Consider the following 17914-nt stretch of genomic DNA (forward strand, 5'->3'; position numbering starts at 1 on the left):
AAGATGGCGTACTTAATCTTACTGTAGTGTATCACTTTGTACATCATTGCCTATACAATGTGTTACAATATGTAAATTACATATCTCAAAAGAACCATGAATTCTTACGTTCTCTTAAATCTACTAAACTAAAATTAAGTCACTCATTTATTAATGCACAATCCAATGTGTTAATGACACAATTAACTTCTATATTTCAAAATAGTCACTCATTTATTAATGCACAATCCAATGTGTTAATGACACAATTAACTTCTATATTTCAAAATAGTTGTTCATAACACAGAATTTTATGTAGTAGAGGCATCAACTCTGAAGCTGACTTGGCTGAAGCTATATTTCTCCTGCCCAGAGGTGGTATTCAGCAGGTTCGGGAGAACCAATAGTGGAATTTTTGAGTAGTTTGGACAACTGGTAAACACCACCTCTGACTGACCCCGCCCCCATCTATTCTCTGCCTCCCGAGTTCCAGCTCATCGGGAAGGAATAGGGATTTTGCAGTAACCTTCTCCTGGATGGGGAGGGAATGCAGACTTTACAGTATCCTTCCCCTGCCATGCCCACCAAGTTACATCATGCTCACCAAGCCACACCCTCAGAAATTTTAGGGAAAAAAATTGAATCCCACCACTGCTCCTGCCTCATAGTTGTCATGAACTTTGAAAGGGGGAATGGAGGGGGAAAGTGGATAGACCAGCTATCCATCAAAACAAAAAGTTTTCCTGTGGGAACCAAGGCCATCCCAGATAGCAGAGGAGTCACCAAGCAGCCTCCCAGTTAGCTTCATTGGACAATGTGACCCGTGACACCTTGGGAGGGAATAATTTCTATTTTAATTACAGGAAAGTGTGGTAACCTTTAGAATTGGTTTTCACCAGCTGTGCTAATATGATGTATCCAATAAACATGTTCTTTAGGAATCTACCTGCATCAGAGTTCTGCTTTGAATGGGTGAGTTATTTGGAACTCTGACAATAGACTTAATAGTAATTAATCTTATATTTATACCAAAATAAAGCCACATATCAACTGGATTACCAGCAACAATACAAATTTGTTAAAATCCTATTCATCCAGTAAATTCATTTAAATTTAATTTATGTATATATAAATTATTTATTTTGTACTGCTTTTCTTCTTTAAAAAAGTTGCAAAAATGACATTAAGAACACAATAACACTACTACATAAAACAACGAGGTGCAACACTTTAAAAACACTGATAACAAAACAATTAAAAAGGCAACCTAGTCCTGAATGTGATTTCAATTGGTACATAAAAATAAGCATACGGTTCAACTGAGAAAAATCTGATCCTACTTATCATCGTAAACCATATCCACCAGTGGGTGGAGAGCTATTGAGAAAAAGAAGCTGTAACTTGTCCTCTGAGCCAAATGTTAACACAGTGAATTATACCTGGGAACTCATAGGTGTGATGTGGCTGCTTTAAAGACAAGTACAATATATTGTTTTTTAGCCATCCTCATCTCCCATGGGAGCCAGGTATTTGGATTGTTATCACAGCAGTTAGACTTCTTCAGCTGGATAATTGTGAAAAAGGATAAAACCTATACAACCTACATTTCCCCTTATTATATGAAAATAATTCATTTACCATTGTTGATGGGCACACATTTTCTGATTAAATGGACTATCCTTGATTTCCCTCTACCTTCTGGCTTCCAGATCATCTTTTCCCCAGCAAACCCTAAAGATCGCTGCCAATGCCATTCCTAAGATCATTGGGGTATTTTATATTTTACCAGTTACACTGATCTGCCATGAAGACAAGAAAAAAAATTGTTCTGTGCATTAAGAAGTAAAGGACATTATCAAGAAAAGGACATGAGAAAGGAATAATGCCCTTTACTTAATAATGGACACAATCCAACCCTAACCCTAACTTTCTGTCTTTCTCTTTTTTCTTCTCCCTCTATCAGGATTCTATAGCTTGAAACAAAGAAGAGTAGGAATATGATAGATAGATAGATAGATAGATAGATGATAGATAGATAGATAGATAGATAGATAGATAGATAGATAGATAGATAGATGAAAGAAAGAAAGAAAGAAAGAAAGAAAGAAAGAAAGAAAGAAAGAAGTGGTAAACAAAGGGTGGGGTTGGAAGTATTGCCCTCCAGTCCAAACTTGTGAGCTTCCAAATAGCATCTAGTTTGTACTGCAAGACAAAGAAGACTAAACTAGATGGTCCTGTAGTCTGATCCAGTGGGGCTCTGTTCTAATTATATGATCAGTAAAAGAGACAGATAAAATGGTGGTTTATAACATTGAGGGGAAACCATGGCCCTCATTCATTGGCCAAACAAATATCTCATCTCTTCAGTCAAATGACTAAGGTATATTTGTTCCTAGTTAATGTTAGTGTCAGACCTGGAAGCTACCTTGGATATTAGATCTTCAGGCCTGCCACATTTAGTCTGTGGGAAACTGGGAGGGGGGGATTGTATGGAGCTGGGGAGATATATAGTCATAATAACATTCCTTTCTCCAAGAGTCAAAGACATACTGCCCTGCATCTGGAGGGGTGTGACTGGGAGGCATCTCCAGTTGGGACAGTGCTTTGATTGGGCCATGTGATGGGCATGTGGGTGCTCGGCAGGGACTTGAACTTCCATTTGGGTGGGGAAAACCTGGAAGCTTTCAGATTCAGGTTTTCCCAGATATACCAATATGACATCTCTAATAAAATGGAACTTTGAGGAACTTCAAGCCTTGGAGTCTTCTTTCGTTGTGAGTATTACTTGGAACCCTGACAGCTAGTGGCTTGTGATTCTACATGCATTCTAAAATTAAATTATATTCATAAAGCAGTTCCATATATAATATTCATACACGGTGTTGCATGTTTGTGCACTTATGGGGGGGGGGAGAAGGTGCAAAAGAAAAGAGAAATCAGTAGAAGTACTTACTTCGAAGTAATATCATGTATGAAAGTAATAAGTGTTTAGCAATTACATCCCTGTAGAAGGTACTGCATAAAATCTGCAAGCCAGCCTCAAGTTCCAATCTTAGCCCATTTTTCTATTAGTATTCCTGTGGCTGTGTTAGGTCTTATTTCTCACACAATGTTCCATTTTATTTTAATCTGCCAAATGTAAAAGTATTATTACAGAAACCTTATCAAACCAGACATAAGGGGAAAGAAACAGAAGGTGAATTATTAGCTACACCTTCCAAAATGAAATCCATATATATTGGTCTGAACAATCAGATAAATTAATTTTTAAAGTTATTCAGAGGAGAACTTAAACAGATGAATCCCCTCAGCCATGACCATTAGGCATTTCATGTCCACAGAGGAGTGTCAGGCCTGATGCATTATTAAAAGAATCAGATTAAAATTCAAAGAAATTTAGGTAATAAAAATAAGTGCAAAAGTAAATTCCTTCATATAATTGCTTGTTACAGTTTTCAGCTTTTTGCCTATCAGCTGCTATGCTCCATTAAACTGTATTTTATGAAAAGCCATCACATAATAATTTTGCTGGTATTGGAACAAGATTTTCGTGTGTGTTGGCATTCAGGTACAAGCTCTTGTAATTAACAGTTGAAAGGAATACATATTAAAGGAAATATTTCTTCTGAATTATAGGTTTCTTTAAATGCATGTGCTTTTGAGCTATAACTACATCTTATATATGCCTAACATGTAGAAAATGAGCAAAGGGGGGGAAAAAAACATAATGTACAACTGGGCCATGAGCTGTTAGATGAAAAGCTGGTTTTATTTCATGCTGGTAATTTTTGGTGAAATCTCTTGTAAATGGAGCAGGAGCTAAGGGACCAAGTGGGATTATCTTCTTTCTAGTAATTGTTTCAGTAAATTGCTTCTTGCCAGTTAGGCAAGGAAATAAAAAAAACTAAGATGCCAGTAGTAACTAGCAGTCTATTTCTTTAGAGCTACCATATCTGGGCCATAAAAATTTGGATGGCCATTATATGTCAGCTGTTTTACCAAGCATCTTTGTTCTCCATTAGTAGTTTTCCAGATTTGCAGCCCAATTATGATAGTTCTCATATTTTGCAAACCAAAAATGTTGCTCATGAGGTGAAATAGGAGCCAGTTCCCAGCATGTGTTGTACCAACTTATGGCATCCTTACCAAGGGTGTGTATATCTAGAGCAGAACATTTTTCTCTATGGACAAAGTGAGGTTAATAGATTTACAGATTAACAGAGTTGGAAGGGAACTTGTAGGTCATTTATTCCACACACAAACCACAAGCAGGAGACTCTACACCATTTCTGACAAATGGCAGTCCAATCTCCTTTTGAAAGCCTCCAGTGGTGAAGCTCCCACAACCTCCGAATGCAAGATGTTCTTGGTTGATTGTTCTCACTATCAGAAAAAAAAATCTTCTTATTTCTAGGCTGAATCTCTCCTTGATAAAGTTTCCATCCATTATTCCTTGTCTGGCCTTCAGGAGCTTTAGAAAATAGTGTGACCCCTTCCTCTCTGTAGCAGCTCCTCAAATATTGGAACACTGCTATCATGTCTCCCCTGGTCCTTCTTGTCACCAGATTAGCCATGGCCAGTTCCTGTAACCTTTCTTCATATGTTTTAGTCTCCAGTCTCCTAATCATCCTGGTTGTTCTTCTCTGCACTTTTTCTAGAGACTCAACATCTTTTCCATAGTGTGATGACCAAAACTGGATGCAGCCCTCCAGGTGTGGTCTTGCTAAAGCTGTATAGAGTGGTATTAGTAACTTACTTGATCTGGATTGTATCCCTCTGTTAATGCAATTTAGGATTGCATTGCCTTTTTTGGCTGCTGCTGCAAATGCTGGCTCAGATATAGTTGATTGTCCACTAAGACTCCAAGATCTCTCTCACAGTTACTGCTATTAAGCCTGGTTTTGCCCAGTCTATATGTGAACTTTTGGTTTTTCTTGCCTAAGTGTAAGACTTTTCTCTACATTGAATTTCATTTTGTTAGATAGAGCTCAGTGTTCAAGTATGTCAAGATCCATCTGGATCTTGAGCCTATCCAGTTTGAAGGTGTCAAGGAGGAGGAGGAAGAGGAGGAGAAGGAGGAAGGGGTATTCAGTCTTTTAAGACTTGTTGTCTCTGTTCCTTTTTTTGGTTTACTTGAGAACAGCACCAACACACATTTAATAGGGATGTAAGAGAACCACCCAATTTTGTTGACTTTCTTGGCTTACTTCATTCTCTTAATAGGTGTTCCACAAAGAATATTTAAGCAGTGTTTCTCCATTACCAAAAGTAAACATTTTTCTGCTTGATAGAAAAAAAAAGAAGACTGGATTTATGAGTATTCTAGGCAACTATTCAAGATGTCATGATGTGTAGTTATATTATTTTACACTCTAAAACAGTTGAAACCATTCTTCCACTCAATGTAATAGTTGTGATCAAAATCCAAAGCAAATAATTCTGAGTTTGGAAAATAGGGTATGCAAACAGATAATCTGTATTTTTTTAACCTAGTAGTTTTTACCATATCAATAGCAGTTGCATCAGCCTTTAGAATGTAAAAAGATCACAAAAAATGTTTCATTTTCTATTTAGCCAAAATGCTGGACTTTATAATCTTCAACAGATAGTACAATGCCTAAACTTCATAAAGTGAAAAGTCTGACTACCTATGAAAAGAAACAAAAGAAAAATCACTGTACATTTTATGAAATAGTAATCAAAATTTGATAACTAATTCACAATTAATTTGCTGCTAGCAGGACCGATATTTTAAGCTGTATGATTTCTGGATATTTATTTACCTGTGTCTCATTATATTCCATGTTCAGCATTGGTAAGCTTTAAAATTGGGAGATGTGATGCTACGAGGCATTAGTAGGCATGCTCTAGGCAACGTATTCTACCTGCTCCAAGCAGCTGAAGTAAAGCATAATTTAATCATGGATTTTATAGCCAAGGGGTAAACTCCATCGGGACCTGAGAACAGAAAAATGTGTACATAGAAGGGATTTTTAATATCAACAATAATCTTCAGCAGTTTTCCTTCTTATGGTTATAATTTTAGTCTATGTAATTCTTGTAATTTTAATTATTTCTATATTTATAATTGTCCTTGTATTTCTATTTTTGTTGCTTGGTAAGCTACCTGGAGTCATTCTAGATATTGGTATTCATTCAACTAGTTTACTCAAACCTGCCTCCTTTTTAATAAGGCAATGTTCTACTAAATAAAACTATAGAAAGGTTGCTAAGACTATGCTCTACTAGGTGAAATGATAGAAATAGATTTGAGAGTAGGGCAGGAGGCTGTCTCAATATGTAGGGGGCTATGTATTAGTCTGGCTGAGAAATTAGAACAGCTTTCCAAAACTTGGAACTTCACTAATCTTTCAAACTTATCCAAGACTGCCATGCAAACTTGAAATAACCCAGAGGTGGAAGAATAAACTTTCTGCAGGAATTCACCTGACAAATGAGCAGAGCTAACTGAGAGGAATAAGCATGCTTGTGCATGTTAACCTAATTTCTAATATCCATGCCTCCTAAAAATGGGAATTAAATCCTTAAACAACACTGCATACACATATTTATTTAAAATTAATATTAATAAAACAGTATTAATATGAAAAAAAATCTCTAACATGGGCTTTGATGTTTAATAAGCTTTACTCATGATTACTTTACTAGTTTTTAAGAAAATAGGTGGACCTTTCCAGACCATTATCAGGATAATTTTTGAACCATTTTCTACAGTTTCCTGGGAAAATGACTGGTTCCTTATCATTTTGTAAATACCATTGGCTCAGACAAAGTTTCCTTGTCAGTCATCCAAGTCTTGAACTGGCCTATGAGCATTCCAGGAGAGCTGTCAACATCTAACCCAGTTTTCCTTGTGCTTTCAGTAGAGTTGATAAAATTTCATTGTATGTTTCTTTATTACTAGTTCCAAGGTCTCAGCTGCTATATAGCTCTGCTTTGTCTAGCCCAGTGCAGTATCACAGGCTCCCAGAGACCAAATACTAGCACCTGCTTTCTTGAGCAGTATCACTTTCTGGTAGAATAGCATAATTGTTTGGATTCTGTTAAAAACATCCTGGGTAGTTGTTGTTATTGAGATAACATGAACACAATGGTACTCACTAGATATCCCACTGGCAGGAAAGAAAAGGACAGGTGACATCAAGCCCTCCTTCCTTTCAGTCTTATATTTTTGTATGCTTCCTTTCAAACTGAATGTTTACTTAAACTTCCACTTTATACATTTTTGCTCTGCTTGAAAAAAATGTAGATTGATTCAGTACCTCCTTTTGAAACATTTTTGGATTCCTTTATGCAAGATAAAGAAATCTAGACTTGAAAAAAAATGGCAACATTGTGCACAGAGTATGGGGTACTATCTACTGCACTTTCCTTTAATAAAAATATTGCCATTCATCCATATTTTGTTTCCCTGGCCTGTAATTGGCTAACAACATTAAAAGCAGAACAAACAACATAAAGCTCTCCAATTTCTAAGATCAAAGAGAGATCTAAAAGGATTGTGTTCTTCGATGCAAAATCAAACACATTTAAAGCAGCAAATAATGTCCAAAGCAAAACTGCTCAAGGGCTCATGATGAAAGAGCATGGCTTCAGGTCTGTTCCACATAAGCTGTACTTTCATGTTAAATTTGGAACTGGAAGAAGCAGCAAACAGGAACAATTTTCAAAAGAACTGAGGGCTCCAGAGCCATGAAATGGAATGGAACGGAACAGAACAGAATGGAACAGAACAGAACAGAATAATAAAGATAGAAGGGACCTTGGAGGTTTTCTAGTCCAACCCCATGCTCAGGCAGGAAATCCTATACCATTTCAGACAAATGGTTGTTCAATCTCTTCCTAAAAACTTCCAGTGTTGGAGCATTCACAACTTTTGGAGGCAAGTTATTCCACTGGTTAATTGTTCTGACTGTTAGGAAATTTCTTCTTAGTTCTAGGTTGCTTCTCTCCTCTATTAGTTTCAATGGATAATGGAAATAATCTTAAGGATCCATCAAGATCTTCTCTAAGGAAATTGAGGTATTTCATTTGGACTGACATCTCCATCTCTCATTCACACATACTGTAAACTTATAGAATAGCCAAAAGTCACATTGTAAAGCAAAGTCAGAGCCAGGGCTAAAAAAAGGATAAAAACTGATTTAAAAGATATTGTAAATATAATTAATATAAAGACTAATAAAAATGAGCCACATAAAATTATTTGACCCAACTGCATCTGCTACCAGTCTTCTGTCTCACACCAGCTGCTTTTTGCATAGAGTATACTCATATAATCTCTAAAACACATACTTTTTCCTTTCTCATTTATTCCCACAATAAAATAAAATAAAAAATCCTTCTTCATATTCCGATCCCACAGTGTATATTATAACTTTACTGATGTTTAAAACAATGCATGGTTAAAAGGGAACAGGGAATGTGTGTGTGTGTGTGTGTGTGTGTGTGTGTGTGTGTTGTATTTGTGCTGATAAATAAATAAAGGGAGACTAGTATAGATCTATTTCAAGCTATTTAGCTCTCATCAGCTAGCCATACCCTTACTGGGATTCGAACCTGGGCTGTATTACATATTAGGTGTCAGCGTTCCAAATATCATGTAGAATTAAATCAGAATTCGAGGCAGAGCTATTCATAAAACTTCAATTTAATAAGACATATATGTTGGCATTGTGCTATGAAATCCCAAATCTGATTTGCTTCCTGGGATTCCACCCATTGAATGTTCATAATATTATCTCCACACCCATAATCCATCTCCTGGCCCAATCTTCTTTTTCCACGCTGGGATCTACACCCCTCTGCTTCCGGTCAGGTGTCGAGGTGCGGAGACAAAAGATGACCTTGAGCTTCTAGAAAGAATCACAACAACACATTCCACAATTCTACTCCTTTCTATTCCCCCCTCCCAACTGCTACACTAATGAAACAGCATAGGAAAATAATAGAAAGTGTGGCAGGCCAAAGATCCTAAAAGGAACATAACTACAGGCCTGACATTGGGCAGATGTATTAGCCACTAAGCCACAGAGTCTCCTCCTTATCAGCTGAGCCAGGGAAATAGGTATGTATTTGTGTTACAACCCCTGGTATGTCCAAATATGGGAGGGAACTCACTACTCCCCCTTTCTGTCTATCGGCTCACTGCAGGAGACCATCCAGGCAGAAAAGCATATTTTTAATGTTGCCTTTTTATATTTGTGTTGTATTTGTGTTGATAAATAAATAAAGGGAGACTAGTATAGATCTATTTCAAGATATTTAGCTCTCATCAGCTAGCCATACCCTTACTGGGATTCGAACCAAGGGTTGTAGCACAAATACATACCTATTTCCCTGGCTCAGCTGATAAGGAGGAGAGCCTGTGGCTTAGTGGCTAATACATCTCCCTAATATGTAATACAGCCCAGGTTCGAATCCCAGAAGGGTATGGCTAGCTGATGAGAGCTAATTAGCTCGAAATAGATCTATACTAGTCTCCCTTTATTTATTTATCAGCACAAATACAACACAAATATAAAAAGGCAATATTAAAAATATGCTTTTCTGCCTGGATGGTCTCCTACAGTGATCCGATAGACAGAAAGGGGGAGTAGTGAGTTCCCTCCCATATTTGGGCATATCAGGGGTTGTAACACAAATACATACCTATTTCCCTGGCTCAGCTAATAAGGAGGAGAGCCTGTGGCTTAGTGGCTAATACATCTGCCTAATATGTAATACAGCCCAGGTTCAAATCCCAGTAAGGGTATGGCTAGCTGATGAGAGCTAAATAGTTTCCAAGTAAAAAAAATTAGTCAAAGTTTTTTTTTCCTTTCATGAAGGCTGTCAACTTCACCATCTCCACCAAATCCACCAGCTTCACTACCTATTCTTCCACTGTAGACATTTATAAGTCCTTCAAACTTTAAATAGCATACATAAAAACAAAACATCACAAGATATCTCCATTTGTGCTCCATTAAGGCCCCCCCCCCCCCCCGCAAAGCCTCTGGTTTAAACTGTGCATTCAGTTTTAAAATTTTCTGCACCGGAATACATACTTCATCCCATTATTTTCTAGCTTTGTTGCATGACTACCAAAGATGAAAAAAAAAATACCTCCAGTTTTTTTTACATTTCCAACAAATATTTGAAATGTACATTTATGACAGTTTCTTTGGTGTCGTTTTATTTTCAAAGAAATCCTGTACATCTTAACAATAATATAATCATCATCCATCCCGCAGATCACATTGATAAGAAAAATTGAAGCTCCGATTTTAAAAAAAACTGCATTGTTTTAGTTTTGTAATTTCTGGATTGCTACTGAAAGAACATAACCATGCAATTAATAGTTATATCTAAATATTTGCTTTTCCACTTGTTCAGTATATACTATTGTATCATACGTCCCACCCTGAGAGGGCCAGGTTTAGGTCCCAAGCATTTGTCAATGTAATAAATCAATCAGGTTTTCTCTGAACTATTCTCAGTTAATTTTAAAGAATTTTAGTACTTGGCATGACCATATCTTAAAATTTTTGCTGTCTATCTATCACTGCCTGTCATTCTGATGAATAACACAATTAATTTTTCTGTTTTTAAAACAATAAATAATAAAAAGATATGATTAGTATAGTGTTAATGCAGAAATAATTCAAGACTTATCTCCCATATATACATTGACATAAACAAAGCAAAAATGAAATGAAAATAGAAGCATTGCCTTAAATCTGAATTACTTTTTGAAAACAAATGAAATTGAATGCAATTATTGGTTCAAGAAACTTATTTTGAAAACCCTGAACCTCTACTTTCTATATACAAATTTCACCAGAGGGAGAAAAGAAACCTCATAAATTTTCCATTTGTAATTGGAAAACATTCATAAGAGAGCATTCAATAATACAAAGCCAATGAACAATCATATGATGTCATAAGTTTTTTTAAAAAAAAAACCAGACAGACATTTTTACAGCTTTAAATCCTATACAAATTTATTATTCTCCAAATGATTAAATAGAGGTAGTAGGGCATTTTTTTTGCCCCAACTTTGGTAGATGGATGGGTTTTAACAGGCAAATTATGTGCTTTACATCTTGATTAGGCTAAAAACACCCATTGTAGTTCTTAACTCTTTCAAATTCTCAAACAATAGGCAGTTAGGGACTAGGGACAAATAGATAGTTTATGCCTTCAAGGGGTTTTAAAACACAAATTTATTCTTCAACTTTGTCCATAATTCAATTCTTCCCAAACAGGAAAAAGTAAAAAAAAATGCCCTCCTTATTTGGGTGATTACATGCTACTACTAGCTATGCTCCCTATGACTCTCAGAAATATTGGTTTCCAGTTTCAAACAAATGTAATCTTAAAAGGTCATTAAAGTGAATTTTGCAATTGGAAGTACATTGGCCAGCTTGACTGACTTAAAAAAATAAAGTATCGAGCAAGGTTAAAGATATGGTTTGGTTGGGAATAGGAAGACTAATTTGAATGGGAGATTATCATAGAGGAGTAGTATTGTAGAATAGAGTTGGAAGTTGGAAAAAACAAACAAAGGAAAAGAAAAAAAAGTAACTATCATTTTTCAAGAAGAGTGCATGGACGTATCCATGTAAGCCATTAAGAGTCAAAAACAATTTATATAAATCATAAGTTCTCTTCTTTTCCACTTTTGATAAGTGCCACTCCATTTTAAGTTATCTCTTTGGACTTAGTCCTGATGTTAAGCAATAGTTTTTGTAGTGAAAATAATACTTTTAACAAAAATATTAAAGAAAATTATGTCAAATAATAACAATTTGTATGCAACAGACAAAAGGGAAGAATCAGAAATTCTCAACTGCTATTTTTAAGGGGGGACAAGATAAGGAGGAAGTATTCATAATATTGTACTCAGTGTCCCCAAAACAATTGATACTATTGTTGACTTCTAAATTTTTGTGGTCCCTATTTGCCAATCTCAGCATTGGTTATATTTTCTACAGTCCCTTCCAACTTTGTTATTTTATTCTATTCTCTTTTGTAATGCTGTCAGTAAACTAAGCAGTTTTCAGTAACGGCATGTTATGTTCCAAGTAACAATCAGCTTGAATTGTAAAACCCATAAATTTTTGGCTCTGTCATTTTCAATTATTTTAACTGTGATTTCATGCTTCTAGTGCCGTCATTCTTATTGAGTGTCAATCCATATTTTTCCCCATAAACACCAGTGTGTTATTTTCTCAAGTCGATCATGCCTTCTTTTTTTGGTGTGTGTGTGTGTGTGTGTGTGTGTGTGTGTGAGAGAGAGAGAGAGAGAGAGAGAGAGAGAGAGAGAGAGAGAGAGAGAGAGAGAGAGAATCTTTTTGATTTTGCGGCATCTGGCTTATATATGATCATTTTTTATCCATATCTTGACACAATAGCATTTCCATTCAAACTACAGATACTTCTCAACTTACAACCATACTTAAACCCAGATTTCCACCTTGGTATTCAATATGATCCTCCATTAGAAGTTCGAGGGCTTTGGGGGGCACTACTTTTAGTGCGTATTGTCTTTTTTATCTCCTTATAAGTCCCCATATGCCATAATTTTCTCGTTTAATTCTCCTTATTGAGGTAGGTGTGTGTGTGTGTGTGTGTGTTTGTGTGTGTGTCACTTCATAGATTGTTTCAGCACTAGCCTGTACTGATTCTATTGTTATTACGTCTTCTAAATTATTATTTCTGTAATTCGTATCAGCTATTTTGCTTATATTTCCAATTGCTATTATCACAGTTTATACTATTATTTTTGGTCTTCCCCCCCAAATCCCCCCCACCTATTATGGACTTTCCATTAAAATTCTGCTGTTGTTGTTGTTGTTGTTGTTGTTGTTGTTAGTATTAGAAAGTGAGATGAGAAGACTAATTAGAGAAATAATGAATGGATTCCTATCCTCTTAGAGGTATCAGTATTAATAGTTCTATCAAACTCATAACTAATGAACTGAATTTGAAGAACCAAAACTATGAAATATGCAGCATGAAAGTAGGCTCAGGTTTGATCAATAGGAGACCAAGTTTATACAATCAAAATCCAGAAAAGCAGAAAGTTTCACTGCACAGATAAGAAAGAAAAGTTCAACTCAAGAAGAACCAGAAATACACATAGACTTGATAAACCATTTCCCTCCATAAAGGCCCAAGAAATACATGGAGGAAGATGGATGACAAATTTCAATATTTTTCAGCGATTGATTTTTATAGATGAGGTGGCAGAACACTGAGTGGAACATAGAGGAGCTTTGTTTTCTTGGGCATTCAGATATGAAATAAAAAAGAGACTGCTGATGCTGAAGAAGCAACAGTTGATTATTTGCTTTTCAAAGTCAAGTGAAAAAAAAAACATTTTCTGTATGGATAAGTCTTCATTCCAACCATTTTCAAATATCCTTTGTATGAAAGTCCTTCAGTTAACAAAAAAACCTTGTTCCAAATTATTTTGCCTGCCCATAAAAAGAACAGGAAAAAAATTTTTTTTTAAAAAAATGTGAAGGACTCAGCCCTACCAACAGACAATGGATTGTGGTCATAAAAGAAAGGGATTAAAATAATTTCTGCCAAAGTAATTTGCCTGACTTTCTTCAGGGAGAATTATCCTCTGACCCGAAGTAAAATGCCATGGGAATAGCTCAGCTAATATCACACTTAAACCAACCTGTAAGTTATACGAAAGCCTACTGTATTTTCAGAGTAAAAGACCCATCATTTCCCAAAACATGAGGGTGAAAATCTAGGTGTGTCTTACACTCTGAATGTAGTCCCACCCAACCACCCACCTTCAGGCTCTGAGCATCACATTTTTGGATGGTTCCAGGTAGCGGGAATCCTCACTTCCACTTGGATTTTGGTAACAAGCTTTTTATCCATTTAAAACAAACCTTATCAACTTATGTGTATTTAACTGGAGGGGATGGGGTGGGGTTGGGGATGATTTTCATGGGGGAATAAGAGGGATTTGGCACTGAAGACTCCACTCCTGAGATGTCCCCATCTTTCTACCTATAACCGTAGGCATTGAAAGCTTGGCTTTGTTGCAGCAAGGCCTGATAGAGAAACAGTACTTCAGTCAGACACAGCATACTGCCAACTCATAAACACACTATCCTGTGCCTCTGCTGCCTCAGTCCGAGTCTGATTCCTGAATCAGGAATCAGGTCATCAGGAAAGCAGGTTGTCAGGACTTGTTTAGCGAAGGGGGTGCTGCATGAGAGGCGTAAGGCAGTTGCCGCTATCTCTGCCACCTGGAATGCCTTCCTTTCAGATCTGCCTTCCGCATGCCCAGTTGAAGATCCACAATCCTCTTCCCTACATATTCATACAACAGGACAGTTTTATCATGACAGCCATTTGAATGGATGGTAAACTGCCCCCGCTTCTAATCGTGCTCCACCTGGATGGGGAAGCTGCCACCTGTGGGTTCCAGCAGGTTGAGTGGAGCTGCCTGTGCCATGGAGGAACCCCCCATCTCATGCCTTTCCCCTCCTCTCCACCACCACAGCCTGCTTCACCTTTGTCCACGTGGTGGGGAAGAGCTTGGAGGGGAGCCCGGGGGTTGGTGGTGAAAGCGTGTGGAATGGGGGTCCATCCCCCTCAATCCTGATCAAGCAGTCCTTGCAGGTCAGCTGACAGGGGAACGATCCATGTGGTGCTCTGGCCAGGAAACTTCATAATAAGAAGAGTAGGGGAGAAACCCCTCCTGCCACAAAGCCTGCACTCGGCAACAGGAGCTGAAGCAGCCTTCCACACACCAGGTTTTTGAATTGGCAAGGAAAGTGTTTTCGGGAAGCAGCATCACAATTCCCTCTCCAATTTCACAAATGGCACATGCAGATGGTGGCGGATCTAAAACGAAGGCATTTCAGGTGATGGATCTGGCCAGGAGGAAAGAGAAGGTGAGTCTGCAGTGCCTACCACATGCAACATTTGTGGAATCAGAGAGGGAAACATGGCGCTGCCACCCGAAAACACTTTCCTTTCTGATTCAAAAACCCTGGTGTGCGGAAGGCTGTTTCAGCTCCTGGGTTTGTTTTAAATGGATAAAAAGCTCCTTATCAAAAGCTGAGTGGAAGTGAGGATCCCCACCACTTGGAACCATCCAAAAATGCAAGGCACAAAGGCAGCAATGGTGTGTGGCAATCCCTGCAGCCTGGAACAGCTGATTGGGGGTATTCTACCTGCCAATCAGCTGCTCCTGTTGAATCAGGTTGCAATAACATGCTGAAGCTGACCAGGCTATTTGCTGCAAGGATGCAATGGATGCTGGTAGGCAGAGACAGAACGTTTTTTTCTTGTTTTACTCTCCCAAAATTAATGTGTGTCTTATACTCTGGTGCGTTTTATAATCCAAAAAATATGGTTTTTCGCTTCTAGTGCTTTTAACAGATATTTTTTTTAATGAACATAAGAGACAATGCCCTACAGATACAGTCCTTTGTAATTTACAATCTTAGTCTTCTGTAAATTGGCCTCCAAGAGCTGTATTTCTTCTAAAGCTGTAACCATTGAAATTAAATTAGTAGATTGTTGGAAGTTCATCCATCCAACATGGTTCATATTGTTATAAAATAAAATGAAAATAAGGATAAATATTTGTGTTAAACACTCAGGACAGAAACTGATTTTTTAAAAAAGAACAAAATAATATTTTCATTTCTCCTTTTTTCTGTATGTTTGAACCTCATACATAGGCATTATGATTTTCACACTTTCGACAAACTTTGAAAAAAAAATAACCAGAAATCAGCAACTCAATCTTTTAATATCTTGTCTACATCCAATTGTAACTACAAGTGAAAAAGGGAGACTGGAATTGAAAAAACAAGACAGATGTTTGTGTTGAATCAGTTGTATTGCTGAAGGCAGCATTTAAATTATAATACTTTGATATTTTAATTATTTATTATTTTAAATTATGTGTCTTCTAACATCAAAGAGACAAGTAACCTATAATTTATTTTTCATTCAGTGTGGAAAGGTGTCTTTTTTATAGTGCCTTTCACTGCTATGTACAGAATTCTGTTTTGATGTAAAACATTAACTGGTAGTATGAATAGAAAGCATGAGTAACATTCACTTGACAACTTGATTCTTCCAGCTTTATTTATGTAAAAAACATAAACTGACAACACACCAAAAGGCAAGACTTTAATTCATCCATCCATTCTAATAAGTTCACAAAATCACTGAACACAAAGGATGCAATGTAAAATCTTCAGGAAAGAATGGGCTTTTGTCATTGCCTGACTTAATATGTCACTTGAACATGAGTGACAAGGAGTTACAGTCACATGTAATTGTATATATATATATATATATATATATGTATGTATGTATGTATGTATGTATGTATGTATGTATGTATGTATACATACATACATACATACATACATACATACATATATATATATATATGTGTGTGTGTGTGTGTGTGTGTTTTCGTAGATTTTCACGGGTGTAGGTATGCTGGTTTTGTTGTATTCGGGTCTTTTCCCGTGTAAGGTTGAGATTGTCTTTGCAACGTTTCGGCAGGATCACACCTGCCATCTTCAAGCTGTGGGCTTAAAATGGGAACGGACCTGCCGTCTTTCTGTAAGTCTTGGTGGGAGGGGATGGGGTGGTGGCTTTGTTTCAGTAAGTGGAATGATTGGTTGTGTGGTTGTATCATGATTGGTAGATTGGTGCTGATTGGTGCAGGTTGTGTGTGCATTGTTGTTTTGTATTTTAACGGCTTGGGTGGTGGGTGGTGTTCGTTTGTTGGCTAGGGCTGGTTTCCAGATGTTTGGTAGGCGGGAGGTATCATCACGTTTGTTCATGCTGTGGGGGTGTTTCTCTATTTCGATGGCTTCCATGATTATTCTCTTGTGGAGGTGTTCTGTTTTGGAGATTAACCTGGCTCCTTCAAAGTTGATTTCGTGTCCTGTAGCTTTAAGGTGCTGGAAAAGGGAAGAAGTTTTTTCTTTTTTTTTCTTACTGCATTTTTGTGTTCTGTGATGCGTGCATTTATTCTCCTGTTTGTTTGTCCTATGTATATTGCTGGGCAGATTTTGCATGGTATTTCATAGACTCCTTGGTTTTCTAGCTGGATTTTGTCTTTGGGGTTTCTTAAGATGTTGGCTATTTTTTGGTCAGTGGTGAAGGCTGTCCTGATATTGTGCTTGTGGAGAATTTTGCTGATTTTATCTGTGGTGCCTTTGATGTAAGGGAGGAGGGCGATGCCATTTTCCTGTTCTGTATCTGTATGTACTCCCCCAAAAAACCAAGATACAGAACAGGAAAATAAGTATATATTTGTGTTACAACCCCTGGTATGCCTAAATATGGGAGGAAGGTCACACTCCCTCTTTCTGTCCTTCGGCTTCATCACAGAAGACCATGCAGGCAGAAAACCATATTTTTATTTTTTAATGTTGCCTTTTATATTTGTGTTGTATTTGTACTGATAAATAAATAAAGGGAGACTAGGATAGATCTATTTCGAGCTAATTAGCTCTCATCAGCTAGCCATACCCTTACTGGGATTAGAACCCAGGTTGTATATATCTTAGGCAGGAGTCTTAACCACTAAGCCACGGGTTCTCTTCCTTATCAGTTGAGCCAGGGAAATAAGTATATATTTGTGTTACAACCCCTGGTATGCCTAAATATGGGAGGAAGGTCACACTCCCTCTTTCTGTCCTTCGGCTTCATCACAGAAGACCATGCAGGCAGAAAACCATATTTTTATTTTTTAATGTTGCCTTTTATATTTGTGTTGTATTTGTACTGATAAATAAATAAAGGGAGACTAGGATAGATCTATTTCGAGCTAATTAGCTCTCATCAGCTAGCCATACCCTTACTGGGATTAGAACCCAGGCTGTATATATCTTAGGCAGGAGTCTTAACCACTAAGCCACGG

This window comes from Natrix helvetica, assembly GCF_964273705.1.
Source record: "Natrix helvetica genome assembly, chromosome: 1".
Classification (NCBI taxonomy): domain Eukaryota; kingdom Metazoa; phylum Chordata; class Lepidosauria; order Squamata; family Natricidae; genus Natrix; species Natrix helvetica.